Source organism: Tamandua tetradactyla, chromosome 1 (assembly GCF_023851605.1).
Source record: "Tamandua tetradactyla isolate mTamTet1 chromosome 1, mTamTet1.pri, whole genome shotgun sequence".
Taxonomy (NCBI): Eukaryota; Metazoa; Chordata; class Mammalia; order Pilosa; family Myrmecophagidae; genus Tamandua; species Tamandua tetradactyla.
In genome coordinates this window covers 104,105,114-104,118,965 of record NC_135327.1, presented here as the reverse complement: position 1 = coordinate 104,118,965, position 13,852 = coordinate 104,105,114, and the positions used below count along the sequence as shown (strand labels likewise).

Here is a 13,852-nt window from a genome sequence, read left to right as displayed (position 1 = left end):
CAATCTAAAACGCTCTTCCCAGTAAAATGCAAGTGATAGAAAAAATTAAAGCCATAAAAATGATGATAACTAACACGTAGTAGGTCTGTGCCATTTCTAGGACTGTTCTGAGTGTTCTGCAGATAATAACTCATTCAGTTATCTATTCTATGATTGTTATATGCTCTTTATGTATATTATTTTAAGTCCCCTTTTTAAAGATACAAAGAGTGAACTACACAGAGCTTAGATAACTCTACAAAGGTACCTGGTATATAATAGCAGATAGCCAAGCTATCTGGCTCAGCACACTTCATTTTTAAGCATACAATATAGTCTCTATGCTAAACTTTACCAGTTTCAGCAAAGGAGTTAAGACATTGTAAAAATAGTATAAAGGCTGAATTGTAAAAACAGTATAAAGGCTGAAGAACACAACAAATCCCCAAACTAAGCCACAGTTGTATGGCTTAATTTTCAGTCACTGCAACATTTTGAGACTCACACACACCACTGAACAATGTGCATACAGGTATACAGGCATTATATCCACGAAGTGAGATTGTTTTGAGCTGGATAACAAGTCAATGGAAGGTTTGACTCTAGATCGTCTTAATATTCTTTCAGTACATCATTCTCAGTTCTCCCAACAATTAAAATCACCTCAGCTGACCACAAGTATCCAGATTTGGCTATTTTTATTTCCATCTGCATAAGGACTATATTTGAACCCAGAGTGCCAGACAAAGTCAGGTTGTATGTGCTATAGTCACAAATCATTCTGCAACCAAATTATTATAGTGCAACAAGGCCAAACATTAGAATATTAAATCATCTTGGGGGAACTTGAGGCCAATCTAAATAATCAAATGAGCTCACAGCTCGCTGGAAAGCAAAGCTGGTTATTCACAGCTTATTCTCATCAACTGAATTACAGATGAAATTCTGGGGAAAGCACTTAGATCTATCTCTAAGGTTTGAGATCGATCTCTAGGTATCCCACATTCAAAAACACCCTGCTAAACTACAGGACAAGGCCAGTGTTCTTTTAAAGTAGTTCATATCATTTTTCTAGTAGCTTAGGTATTTTGTCTTCTTCAATTATTCCAATTCCACTTTAGAATGTCAAATATAATGTTTAATTTGTATACTAATTTAGACTTTAGGAACATTGTTGAGAAAGTTAAAGTGTAAAATTAAAAGGATAAACTCATAGACATAAATCTAGATTATGAGTTACCAGAAGATACAATGAGGCTAGAGAACCGGCAGTGTGGTTGTTTAACATGTGCAGAATGTTTAACTAGGTTGAACTTAATCATTTGGAAATGGACAGAGGTGATGATAGTAAGTTATTATGAGTTTATTAATAGTGATAAGTTGTATGTGTATATGGTTGAAAGGGGTAGTTTAGAGTCATATATATCACCAGAAGGAAAGCTAGAGGTTAAAACATGGAAATGTATAACATGGTGAATACTGTTGGATGATAACTGTTATTAACAGTATATATCTAAAAAAGGTATTTCATAACTAGAATAAATGTACAATACTATTACAAGGAGTTAATAATAGAGCGTTATATGGGAAAAATGTAACTATTGCAAACTGTGGACTATAATTAATAGTAGTATCTTAATATTCTTCCATCAACAGCAACAAATTTATCACACCAATCCCAGGGGTCAACAATGATGGGGGAAGGGGTATGGATTGTGCTGGGTTTTCTTTAATATTTTTTTGTTTTGTGTTGTGTTTTGAGTTATGATAATGCTCTAAAATTGATTGTGGTGGTGATTACACAATTATATGACTACTGTGAGTCACTGTATACTTCGTATGGATTGTATGGAGTGTGAATATATCTCAATAAAATTGCATTACAAACTAAATGGATATACACAAGGTGAAACATCCAAATAAAAGGAGATAAAAGAGAAAAAGATAATGAGATAGTGGGCAGAGGAATAAGGGAGAAACTGTAGACACTGAATGTGTAGAAAGTGGAACAGACAATTCACTCTTGCATTTCTCATGAAGCAGTAGAATATATGTCCCAAATCCTTGGTCAGGCTGAGCTGAGCCTGGAAGATACTGCTGGGAACAGAAGACATTTACTACCATGGTAGAGCTTTTCTTTTTCTTTCTTTTTTTTTTTGCATGGGCAAGCACCGGGAATTGAACCTGGGTCTCCAACATGGGCAGGCGAGAATTCTGCCTGCTGAGCCGCCGTAGAGATTTTAAACATAAGTTTCAACAGCAGCCTTCTGTTCTCATTCAGAATATTATTTTTACTGTCATTCCCAATTATTGTACCCCAGAGAGTTGTGACCTCCAAGTCTGAATTCTCAGCTCCGTGTTTCTTACTGTGTTCTGAATTCAAATGTGTAATCTTTCCAATTGTTTAATTTTTGTTCTCTTCCCTGCAATTTATCAGGTTGCTTCCTTTCCCATAACATTCCTATAAATGCCCAGTGCAGTGTATATATTATGATCAAAGCAGACTTCTGCAGCAATCAAAAGGGTTACCTTGTCATTGGCGTTGACTAAACCACCCAGAGATTCAGTAATATTTACTGCGCCACGAGGAACATACTACTTGTATTCACCCTCAGTTCTCACTGGCCCCTGAAGGATAAAAAAACCAGCAGCAGCATCTAACTAAAGAAAATTGATACTTCTTACTGCAAATTCTTACTCCTGCCAATGTAGATATTCTAACATATCTTGCCTTTTTATTCTGAGAAGATTGTTGTTAATTTTTTCAGCTTTATCTCGTAGTGATACAGGTTGGATGCATTATTTTACAAGTGTATTAAGGTTCTTAGATACTTGGTTACCTTTTCAGGCTTGGAAGAGTTTCTTAACCAAGAGATGATTAAGTGTTCATCTACTTTTTAAAGCAGTGTTTCTCAAAATATGATTTGTGGACTACCTGTTTCAGAATCATTTATATAGCTACTAAGAATCAGAATTCTTCAACAGAAGACTGTTTAAATAAATCATAGCATACCCATTCAATAGAAATCTACTCCGCAATAAAATGAAGCAAACAACTGACACATACGACAACACGGATGAATTTCACAAACATTGTGGTGAGTGAAAAAAGTCATATGCAAACAGTACATACTATGTAATTCCATTGATATGAATTTCTAGACAAGGAAAAACTAATATGGAAGGTATTGCTTGGGATGGGGCATGAGGGAGCTTTCTTGAGTAATGGAAGTGTTTGTACCTGATATGAATTCATCAAAACTGACTGAATGATCTTAATTAAATTTATGCAGTTATAAATCTCCCTCTGAACACTGCCTTTGATATATCCTAGAAGTTATGGTATGTTGGATTTTTTATTTCATTTGTTTCAAGATATTTCCTAATTTACCTTGTGATTTCTTCTTTGTCCCACAAAATTCAGAAATAAAAGGGGAAGACATTATCAATGATCTCACATAAATAAATAAGATTATAAGAGGTTATTATAATAAATTGCACACTAGGAAATCAGATAATCCATACTGAATTGATACATTCCTTAAAAACACACAAATTACTAATGGAATCAAGAAGAAATAGAAGATCTCAACAGATCAGTAACAACCACAGAAATGGAGCCAGTAATCTAAAACCCCCTAACAAAGAAAAGCACAAGACCAGATAACTTCAGTGGTGGATTTTACTATACATTCAAAGGAAAATTAACACCAATCTTTCTCTTCCAAAAAGCTGAAGAGGAGGGAACACTTTCTAATTCATTTTATGAGGCCAGCATTACCCTAATATCAAAACAAGATAATTATATCACAAGAAAAGAAAATAATAGACAAAAATACCTTATGAATATATATGCAAAAATCCTCAACAAAATACTGGCAAACCAAATTCAACAGCATCTCAAAAGAATTATACACCATGGTCAAGTGGGATTATGCCAGGTATGTAGGGGGATTCAATGTAAGTAAATCAATTACTACAATACACCATATGAACAGAATGAAGGGAAAAATATGATAATCTTAATTGATGCAGAAAATTTATTTAGCAAAATCTACCACACTTTCTTGATAAAAATACTCAAATAACTAATATTAGAACTTCCTCAACAACATAATGGGAATATAAGAAAAACCCACAGCTAATATCCTACTCAATGGTGAAAGACTGAAAGCATACACCCTAATATTTGGAAGAAGAGAGAGATGCCTACTGACTCCACTGCTATCCAACATTATACTAGAAGTGCTAGGAGACATTAACAACCTTAGAGAGCAATTTGGCAAGAAAAAGAAAAAAAAAGTCATCTACATTGGAAAGGAAGAAGTAAAACTATCCTTATTTACAAACATTAGGAACACCCAAATCAATAGGCTAAGTCCTTGATCTTGAGGCTTACTTTTGTGAAGCTTATGTAGGTAGCAGAGAGGTTTAGCCTACCTATAGGTATGCCTAAGAGTTACTTCTAGAGGACCTCTTTTGTTGCTCAGATGTGGCCTCATTCTCTCTAAGTCCAACTCTGTAAGTGAAATCATTGCCCTCCCCTCTACATGGGACATGACATCCAGGGGTGAAAGTCCCCCTGGTGGTGTGGGAGAGGACTCCCAGGGATAAGTCTGGCCCTAGCACCATGGGATGCACAATTCCATCCTGACCAAAAGGGGGAAAGAAGTATAACTAATAAAGTATCAGTGGCAGAGAGAGTTCAAATAGAGTCGAAAGGCTACTCTGTATGTCACTCCTAGGCAAGCTTCAGTTAGACACTGCTACCTACAATAACTTGCCAAACCCCAACCAAAACCATTCCTAGCCAATCATAAAGAACACCTAGGGCAATATATAAGATTCTACAAAGGTTCCATTCACTAGGGTAACTTTCCAGGAATCTATAACCTCCAGATGGGTCCCTGGACCAGATAAGTCCTGAAACTAGAGGGCCCAGCCTCTCCAGAACATCAGCCAGTTCCATCTCCTTACCCCATATTATTGACACCTCTTTCCAACAGGAAAAAGTTAAAATGGCCATAGTTCAAATACTCCTAAAGAGAGGGATAGAAAGATCAAAGGTGATGGTGGAGTTACACATAAAAAGTAGGGTTTACCAAATGAATACGATTGCTGAATCTTCAAATTGGTATTTCTTTTAGTCTCCAGTATCTTGAGTAGCTAGAAGTAAACCCATACCAATCTGAAATCTGTTCTAAAACTAATTGTGGTGCAGGGCTTTGAGATTTATTGCTTTTTTATATATGTTATTTTTCACAAAAAGTAAAAAGTCTATTGTGATGATAAAAATATATTTATTCTTTCTAGCCTCCTATATTCTGGAGCAGCTCGAAGGAAAAATCTGAGATGATGTATGACAGCCCATGACAAGCACTGGGATCTGTAAGTACTTGTTGAAGAGTGCTTCGAAAAGCATTGTTTTCTTCTCTCTTAGCTTTGTATATACGTTATATTATACAATAAAAAAAGTTTTAAAAAAAGCTACAATATGGTACTGGCACAAGGATAGACATATAGATCAATAGGAAAAATTGAGTATACAAATAAACCCTCACATCTATGGCCAATGAACTTTTGACAAGGATTCCAAGCCCACTCAATTGGGAAAGAATTATCTCTTTTAACAAATTGTTCTGGGAAAAACTGGATATACATATGTGAGAAATGAAAGTGGACCCCATATCACACCATACACAAATAGTTAACTCTATATGGAACAATGACTGTTTATATAAGAGCTAAAACTGTAGGGAAATCTCTTCAGGACTTTTTATTAAACAATGGATTCTTAGGCATTAAACCAAAGGAATGAAAAACAAAAGGCAAAATAGATACAAGGGACTTCGTCAAAATTAAAAATTTTTCTGGATCAAAGGATGTTGTCAAGAAAGGGAAAAGACAACCAACAGAATAGGTGAATACATGTGGAAAACATATCTCTGGTAAGGCTGTAATACCCAAAAGGTGTAGCGACCCAGATGTCCACCAACAAAAGAATGGATCAACAAAATGTGGTACATACACAACTGAATACTATTCAGCTGTTAAAAGGAATCAAGTCATGACACGTGCTATAACATGGATGAATTTTGAAGATATCATCTTGAGTGAAATAAGTCAGACCCAAAAAGATAGATATTCTATGATTTCACTTATATATAATAACTAGAATATGCAAATCCATAGATACAGAAAGCTGAGTACAGGTTAACAGGGACTGGAGGGTGAGTGGGGAGTAATGTATAATAGAACCTGTTTTCTGTTTGGGGTATTATAAAGTTTTTGTAATGGATGGTGGTGAGGGTAGCACAACATTTTGAATGTGATTAATTCCACTGAATTGCATGTTTCAGAATGACTGAGATGGGAATTATTATGTTTGGCATATGTTTCCACAATTTTTTAAAAAGAAAAAAAATGAGACATTTACAATTAAATCATGGATTAGATTTAATAATGAAAGAAAAAATGTCCAAAAAGATATTATGGGACAACTGAGAAAATGGAATATACGATTCCATGCTTTATATCAATGTCACATTTTTTGAATTTGATAAATATACTCAACAAGGTTACATAAGTGAATATCTTTGATGCTATGAAATACATAAAGTGCTATTAAATGTTCAAGGAGCATGATGTATGCAAGCTACTTTCAAATGCTTAGAAACTAGATAGATAGCAATGAATATAGATAGATGATATGTTAGATAGATAAACAGATATATAATTAGAATGATAAAAAGTACAGCCAAAGTTTAATGTCAGTAAATCTAGGTATCTGAGTAGGGGGCAGTATTTAATTTCACTCTGTTTTGTATGATATTTGAAACTGTTCTCTTGGTTTAAAATTATTTCAAAATAAACGTTAGTGAATAGCATTTCCCTGTACATAAATTTCAACTCATTTTTTTAATAAATGCTGATTCTTGCATCTCAACACCCAAGTGTCTGCATTCCTTAAAATAAACTTTTTAAAAAAATCTTAGAATAGTTTTAAGTTACAACATATCCCCCACTTAGTCTACACAACTGCAAAAATCTTACACTTCTATAGTCAATTTGTCAAAATTAATAAATCAGAGATTGACACATTATTATAACTAAGCTGCATACTTTAGATTTTAGGGCATTTTCTCCTAATGACCTTTTTCTTTTTCAGGATCCAACACAGGATACCACATTACATTTAATTGCAGATCTCATTAGGCTCCTCTGGGCTGTGATAGTTTCTCAAACATACCTAGTTTTTTATTTTCTTGACAGTTTGGGGAACACTGGTCTAGGTATATTGTAGAATGTCCCTCAATTGGGAATTGCTGATGTTTTTCTCAGGATGAGATGGCATTTGGCGTTTTTGGTGGTAGGAAAATCACAGAGGTGAAGCATTTTTCTCATCCCCTTATAGCAATGGCACATACTATTGACATGACTTAATACTTACAGCACTAGTCTTAATCACTTGACTAAAAAACATCTGCATTTTAAGACAAACTTCTTAGATGGTTCCTTTATCCACTGATTTTCAAAGTATCATGTTAAATTCTGACATTTCACAAAACATTTCATAAACTCATGAATCAGCTACAAATCTTTTTCTTTTTTCTTTTTTTTTCCATTTCCCATCTTCTGTTTGATCTTTCTATTCTTCCCAAAAACCACAGTTCCTTTGCAGGTCATTCCATCAAACATATGTTCCATGTGCTACCTCTCCTTTACTCAGCCATCAATAGGCCCCTAGATTGCTTCCTTTGTTCCCTGAAGATTTCAGTTCCAAGCTGCCTCCTCTCTATAACTATTGCTCTCATATTGAGAGTGAGTTCCAATATTCACAAATGCATTACTTCCAATATGTGACCTCTTTATTCCTTGACCTCCAATGATCTTGCTTCTATACCTGCTCAGCCATAGTCATATCTAAACCTTATCATTAACAATAATCTAACCTATTCAAATACCCCAATGATATCACCCCATCAAAACACCTGTTCTCTGACCACCATACCTCCTATTCCTCCTTCTAGTTGGTATCTTGACTCTGGAAGCCTTTGCCTTTATAGAAAATTTATAATCAGTTGATCCTGCCACCAGTTTATGTCCCTGGATCCCCTATATTCCCATTCTCCTGCTTAACTTTCCTAGGCCATAACATGTTATTTACCATTCCCACATGGCAGGACTTAACTGTGGCTAGATGCAAGTCTGCCTGTCTTGCTCTGAAACTCTAGCAGCTCATCTTGGATGGTAGCAAAATGCACAGCATGCTGGCTGTGCTCACACTCATCTCCTGACCACAATTGTCAAGTGGGCTTCAGTGCCGCCCTGCAATCTCTTCTTCATTATCACTCTCCCAGTCCCTTGACATTCTGTCTCCTCTTTTGTCTTTGTCCTCTCTCCCCAAACATCTACCTTCTCCTCCCTACCTTACTTTCATATAATGAGCTTGCTTCTGATTTCACTGAGGAAGTAGAAGCAATTGGAGAATAATTTCCATATGCTACCACCACCAAATCTACCAACATCAATCTGGACATACTCTGCCTGAATGCTGAATGCTCAGGTAAAAATGATCACTGCTCCTATCCAAGGCCAAGCACTCACTCAAGTTCTGGAACTTGTCCACTCCTGTCTAAAGGCCACTGCCTTTGCTCTGATCTATAGTATCTTTTGTGTCATTATGTTTTCCACTAATGGTTCATTTCTATTAACATATAAATATATCCCACCTTAAGGAGACCTTCCCTTCTTGCCCCATTTCTCTGCTCTCTTTTAAGCAACATTTCTCAAAAAGAGTTTTTGTACTTACAGATTCTCCTTTCTGTCCTCCAACAGCAGAAATACTTGATATAGTTGACCACTGATTCTTGTAACAATTCTATCACTTGGCCTTCACAGTACTAACCTCTTATTTTTTTTCCCACAACTTACTGTTCCTTCTAAGTCCCTTTTGGTAATTCCTATTTATCTACCATATCTACAAATTTTGGAATGCTGAAGGACTCAATTTTCTCACTCAGGTGATCTCCTTCTTTCTTGCAACTTTAAATATGATCTTTACACTGCAAATTCCCAAACTTCAGACTCATATATCTATTTTTTTTTTCATGGGCAGGCGCTGGGAATCAAACCCGGTCTCTGGCATGGCAGGGAAGAATTCTGCCACTGAGCCACCACACTCATATCTTGATATCCCTATTTACAAAAGTAATAGGATATCAAACTTAATGCAATCAAAAATGGATTACTGATTCTCCTCCACCTTAAAATCTACCCATCACACAGTATTCTCCAACCTGGTCAATGGCAATTCCATTCTTCCAATCGTTTGAGCCCCAAACTTTAGAGTCCACACTGGCTGACACTTCTTGCTCCTTCCCTCCATCTTTCTCTCCCTATCTCTCTCTCTGACCAATTCTTCATCAATTGTGTATCCAATATCCAACAACTTATCATCTTCACCATACCATATTAGCCAAAGCCACCAATATTACCAATGGATTATTAAATTAACCTCCTAATTGTTTTCCCTGATTTCACACTTTCCCTTTCTGCAGTGTGGCAAACAGTTTGCCAAATAACAATTTCACTCATTGTAAAATCCAAAGCCATTATCTTGGCCTAAAATGTTGAATATAATCATCCACCTGCTTTCTCTCTTATTTCATCTCTACCTTTGCCCCACCCCCAGGCATTCTGGGCTCTAGTCACATTTGTCTCCTTGCTATTTCTCATAAATTTCAATTATACTCCTGCCCAGTATTTTTTTTTGGGGGGGGGGGGAGGGTCTGATATCCCCTTGTAGGCCTATGTGCTATTCTGGCCCAGGCAGGTAGGGAGGCCGGATGGGGGAAGAAGGACAAATTCCTCTGGTTTCCCCATCTGTCCTTGGCCCTTGCAGAGGCTTCCTCTCCAGCCTCCCAGTTACCTGGGTGCAGACTCTCTTCATTTCAGTCCTCTCTGTGCTGAGGCCAGATGTCCCTGCCTTCAGCACAGGCTCAAATGAGCCTCTCCCTGCCAATGCTCCCATCCATGTGTGTACTCTTGCAGGAAGTCCTCCTGGAGTCCCTGGACTTCTGCCTTTCTCACCCATGGAGGAAACTTTGGGACAGGTCCCAAGGACTGCACTGTGGATTCAGTGTGAATAGCACCCCACCCCAATCCCCACCCCCGCCACTGTGAAACCCACTGCCATGGGTGTTCAGACCCTGTAGGAATGTGTGAGTGAGCTTCCTAGCCCAGCCTTGCTCTGGATTGTCCTGGGACTCTTACTGGGTAGCTATATGGCCCAGGTTCAAAGATGCACTTAGTAGGCACACATGATAGGCACTGGCAAGGGTGGATCCCCTCCTCCTCAGCCCTTGGTCCTGTCCCAGGCTAAGTTGCATCCTTGCCCACCTGGACTCTCTCTGGCCACCTTGCTGGACTTTCCATCATCACCTTCCTCTGCTCCCCACCCCCAGTCGCTCTCCCTCCTTGAACACAAATTTGCTGGTTTCATGCCCTTGCTCAGAGCAAGGCCTGCCATGGGCCTCAAGACAGCTGCTGAACCCTTCAGCCTGGTCAATATTTGCTTCCCTAGCCTCACCCTCTATCCCAACATGAGTTGTCAAGTTGGAACACAGAGAAGAGCCCCTGTTAGGGAATAAAGAAGCCAGGGTGCTGGACTCAGCCTTGTCAGAGACTTACTGTGTGACCTCCCCTGTCCAGCACTTTTGTACTTGTGTTTTTCATTGTCTGAAACACTCTTCTTGCAGCTAAACACTGTTTTATCCTTGGTTCCATCAAATCTCAGCTCTAATATCAACCGTTATCTCATATTTGAGCCCTTTCCTATGCCAATATAATATCCCTGTTTCATTTTCCTTCATAGCCCTTACCACTACTTGGCATATTCTTTTGTTTGTTCATTTTTTCATTGTCTCTCCAGGTAGTGAATTCCCATTGTTTAAGGTGACTCAATTCATGGTATTTGCTTGAGTAGCCTCGAAAACTAAAACACGGCCCTAGTCTAATGTTTGTCCATGGCTGTTGTGCTCCATGATAGCTCTTCACTATCTTCAATGAATTCACTGTCAGGCTCTCTGTATCCTCTCAACCCTGACCTCTGTTATCCTCAATGATTTAAACATCACCACATTTGATTATCTTGGCCTCACAGTTTGCATCATCCTTAGTGCTCTAACTACTTAATGAAAAAATCTGTGCTAGAAACTGGTCAACCTCCCAGATCATAAGCTCTGTGTTTCCCTCTCCGAATATAATTACCTGCCTTCTCACCGCTCTCTGTTTTTTTGACCAGTTACATCTGTCTCTGTCTTCATTGTGACTTCTAGTCACCCTGGTCTCCCAATCTGTTACATTTCTTCCCTTAAGGCCCTCTCGTCCAGCATAGTTTCTACAATCAGTCATTTTGATCACTATCCTCATTGCTGTCCTTGATCCATTCATCCCTTAATTAACCTTTAGTCTTCTGGCCTTGCCAATCCCTAAAAGTAGGAAATTACTTAACATTTATTGCATCTTTTCTAATTCCTTGACAAGTTATTTACTAATTCTATTTTTTCCACTGCATAGTCAAAATTCTTAAGTTGGGCCTTTGTTATTGCTTAATAACACTTTACGGACATGCCATGGATTTTGGTGTCCATATTCCTACAGTCTGCAGGAGCCACTGTCCACTGTTAAAACTCTTTCCTATGTTCTTCTGTCAGTACTGACTCATGAAAGGCGGCCATTCTAACCACTGTACCTGTGCGCCCATAAAAATATTTTTTTAAAAAGATTTCTTGACTTCGAACATGGGCTTTCTATACAACTTCCTCTGTAGGAATAGGTTTTAGAACACCGCTTTGAACTATCATTTGATATAATTAAAGGAGAAAATTAATCTTTTACAAAGAACCACATTCTTATCCCTTGTTAGAAATACATGATGTTTGGGTAGAAAGAGAAGCATGGACTCTGAGGAGCTCTGTTTACTTTTGCATTCTGTCACTGGGACTCCATAGAATTCTTAAAAAGCAAAATGATTCTCCCTAAAGGGCCATTGAATTATAAACTTGGATCCTGTGGACCGTTTAGTGCATAATAGGCAAAAAAATGACCCCAGAAGATATCCATACCCTCATCTCTTAGACCTGTGAATTTTACTTTATTTGGAAAAAAGAATTTTTGCAGTTGTGATTAAATTAAGATATTGCAGTGGGGGGATTCTCCTGGATTATCCACGTGGACCCTAATGCCATCATATGTATCCTTAGGGAGGCATAGAGATATTATACACAAAACATACACACGTAAAAAAAAATACACAAACACAGAGGAGAAGCTGACGTAAAGACAGAGGCAGAGATTGCAATGACACTGTCAAAAAGAATGCTGGCAGCCACAAAAAGTTAGATGAGACAAGGAATGAATTCTTCCCTAGAGAATTCAGAAGGAGTAGTGACCCTGTAATCATTTTGATTTCAGGCCAGTGAAACAGATTTCAGTCTCCAGAACTGTGAAAGAATAAATTTCTATTGTTTTAAGTCATCAAGTTTGTACTAATTTGTTATTATAACAGTCATAGGAAATGAAAATACACTGCAAAGTCCCTATTTGTCCAGTGAAAGAAACTGAGATTTGTGGAAGAGATGCTAATTACATAAAGGTACATAATAGGAATGCTATGGCTAGAACCCAAGTTACCTGACTGCGAATTTAGGGAACACTTATTCATTATACCATCACTTTTCACTTTTCAGTTTGGACACAAATAAAAAAAAAAAGCCACGGTCTCTTTCACTGAAACTCCTGGAAATAATATTCGTGTTGCCCCCATACTCCTTTACTAGCTTTCTATTTCCACGTAAATGGATTTATGTTCAATAAGAATGCAATAATCATTTAGATTCCTACCAAAGAGCTGGAGGTGTCCAATGCCACAGATAACCATGTATTTCCCATTCTCTTCTTTCAAAACTAGGTTAGGACCCAGGAATAGCACGTATGTCCATGTTACTCAAGGGTATGATATTTCATAATTATCAATTTGTCTGGCTTATTTCTTGGGTACAACAATTGGGGTGGCTATCCTAGGGATCATGCTTGGGGCTTACCATTGAATGCTGGAACTTACTTCCATTTTATGAATACTATTAAGATCAAATTTTGAAATGTCTTTCTTTAATCCTAGTCCAAAGAGCCCATGGAAGTGGCCGTCAGTACAGTTACTACCTTTTAAGGGGGCTGCAATAGTAGCTCCGCCCCTTGCCCAGCTCTTTCTGAACGATAGTCTGGCCAACTTCTTATTTCATTTCTCTTCCCCCACCTCTTAATATTTCCATATCCTACCCTGTGAATAATGCTCACAAGGACTTCAGGCAGCATGGCGTTTGTGATTTTAGTTTTACACATTTCACAGACTGATAAAAGCCCACTCTCTGTTCTTTATAGTCCCTTCCTCCCAAAATATACACACCTATCTTTAAATTCAATACATACACTTGAAATATACAATGAACGCATACATCCAACTTGTTATACTAGATTCTCCATAAAGTACAATGATTAAAAGAGAAGGCTTTAAATCAATGTAAGGAAGTTAAATAAATTGCTCAATGTCACACAGTTTGTGGCAGAGGCTTTTTTTTACTAGGAGTCAGGTCTTCTGAAAGTCAAATTTATCAAATGTTTATTAAATGCTCCATCTGTGCCAAACTTTCACATATGCTTTCTCATTTAGTTTTCACTACAATTTATAAAAGGGAAATTAAACGATTTGTCCAAGGCCACACAACTGCCAACAGTTGAGTTGTATCTTATTTTTGTAAGCTTTTTTCTTTGTATTATATGAGTAATATATTATTATTGCAGAAAAATTAGA

At 37.4% G+C, this 13,852-nt stretch overlaps 1 protein-coding gene across 14 annotated transcripts in view; it reads right to left on the bottom strand.

Moving 5' to 3' along the window:
* Positions 1 to 13,852, bottom strand: part of TMEM196 (transmembrane protein 196) — a 290,678-nt gene that overhangs the window by 260,214 nt on the left and 16,612 nt on the right. For 7 of the 14 annotated variants that reach the window (XR_013159967.1, XM_077122278.1, XM_077122280.1 and 4 more), the window contains one exon: positions 2,509 to 2,607. The exons of the other annotated variants lie outside the window; for them this stretch is intronic. The gene's annotated coding sequence lies outside the window, so the exon portion shown is untranslated. The remainder of the gene's footprint in view (positions 1 to 2,508; positions 2,608 to 13,852) is intronic. 14 annotated transcript variants of the gene reach the window in all.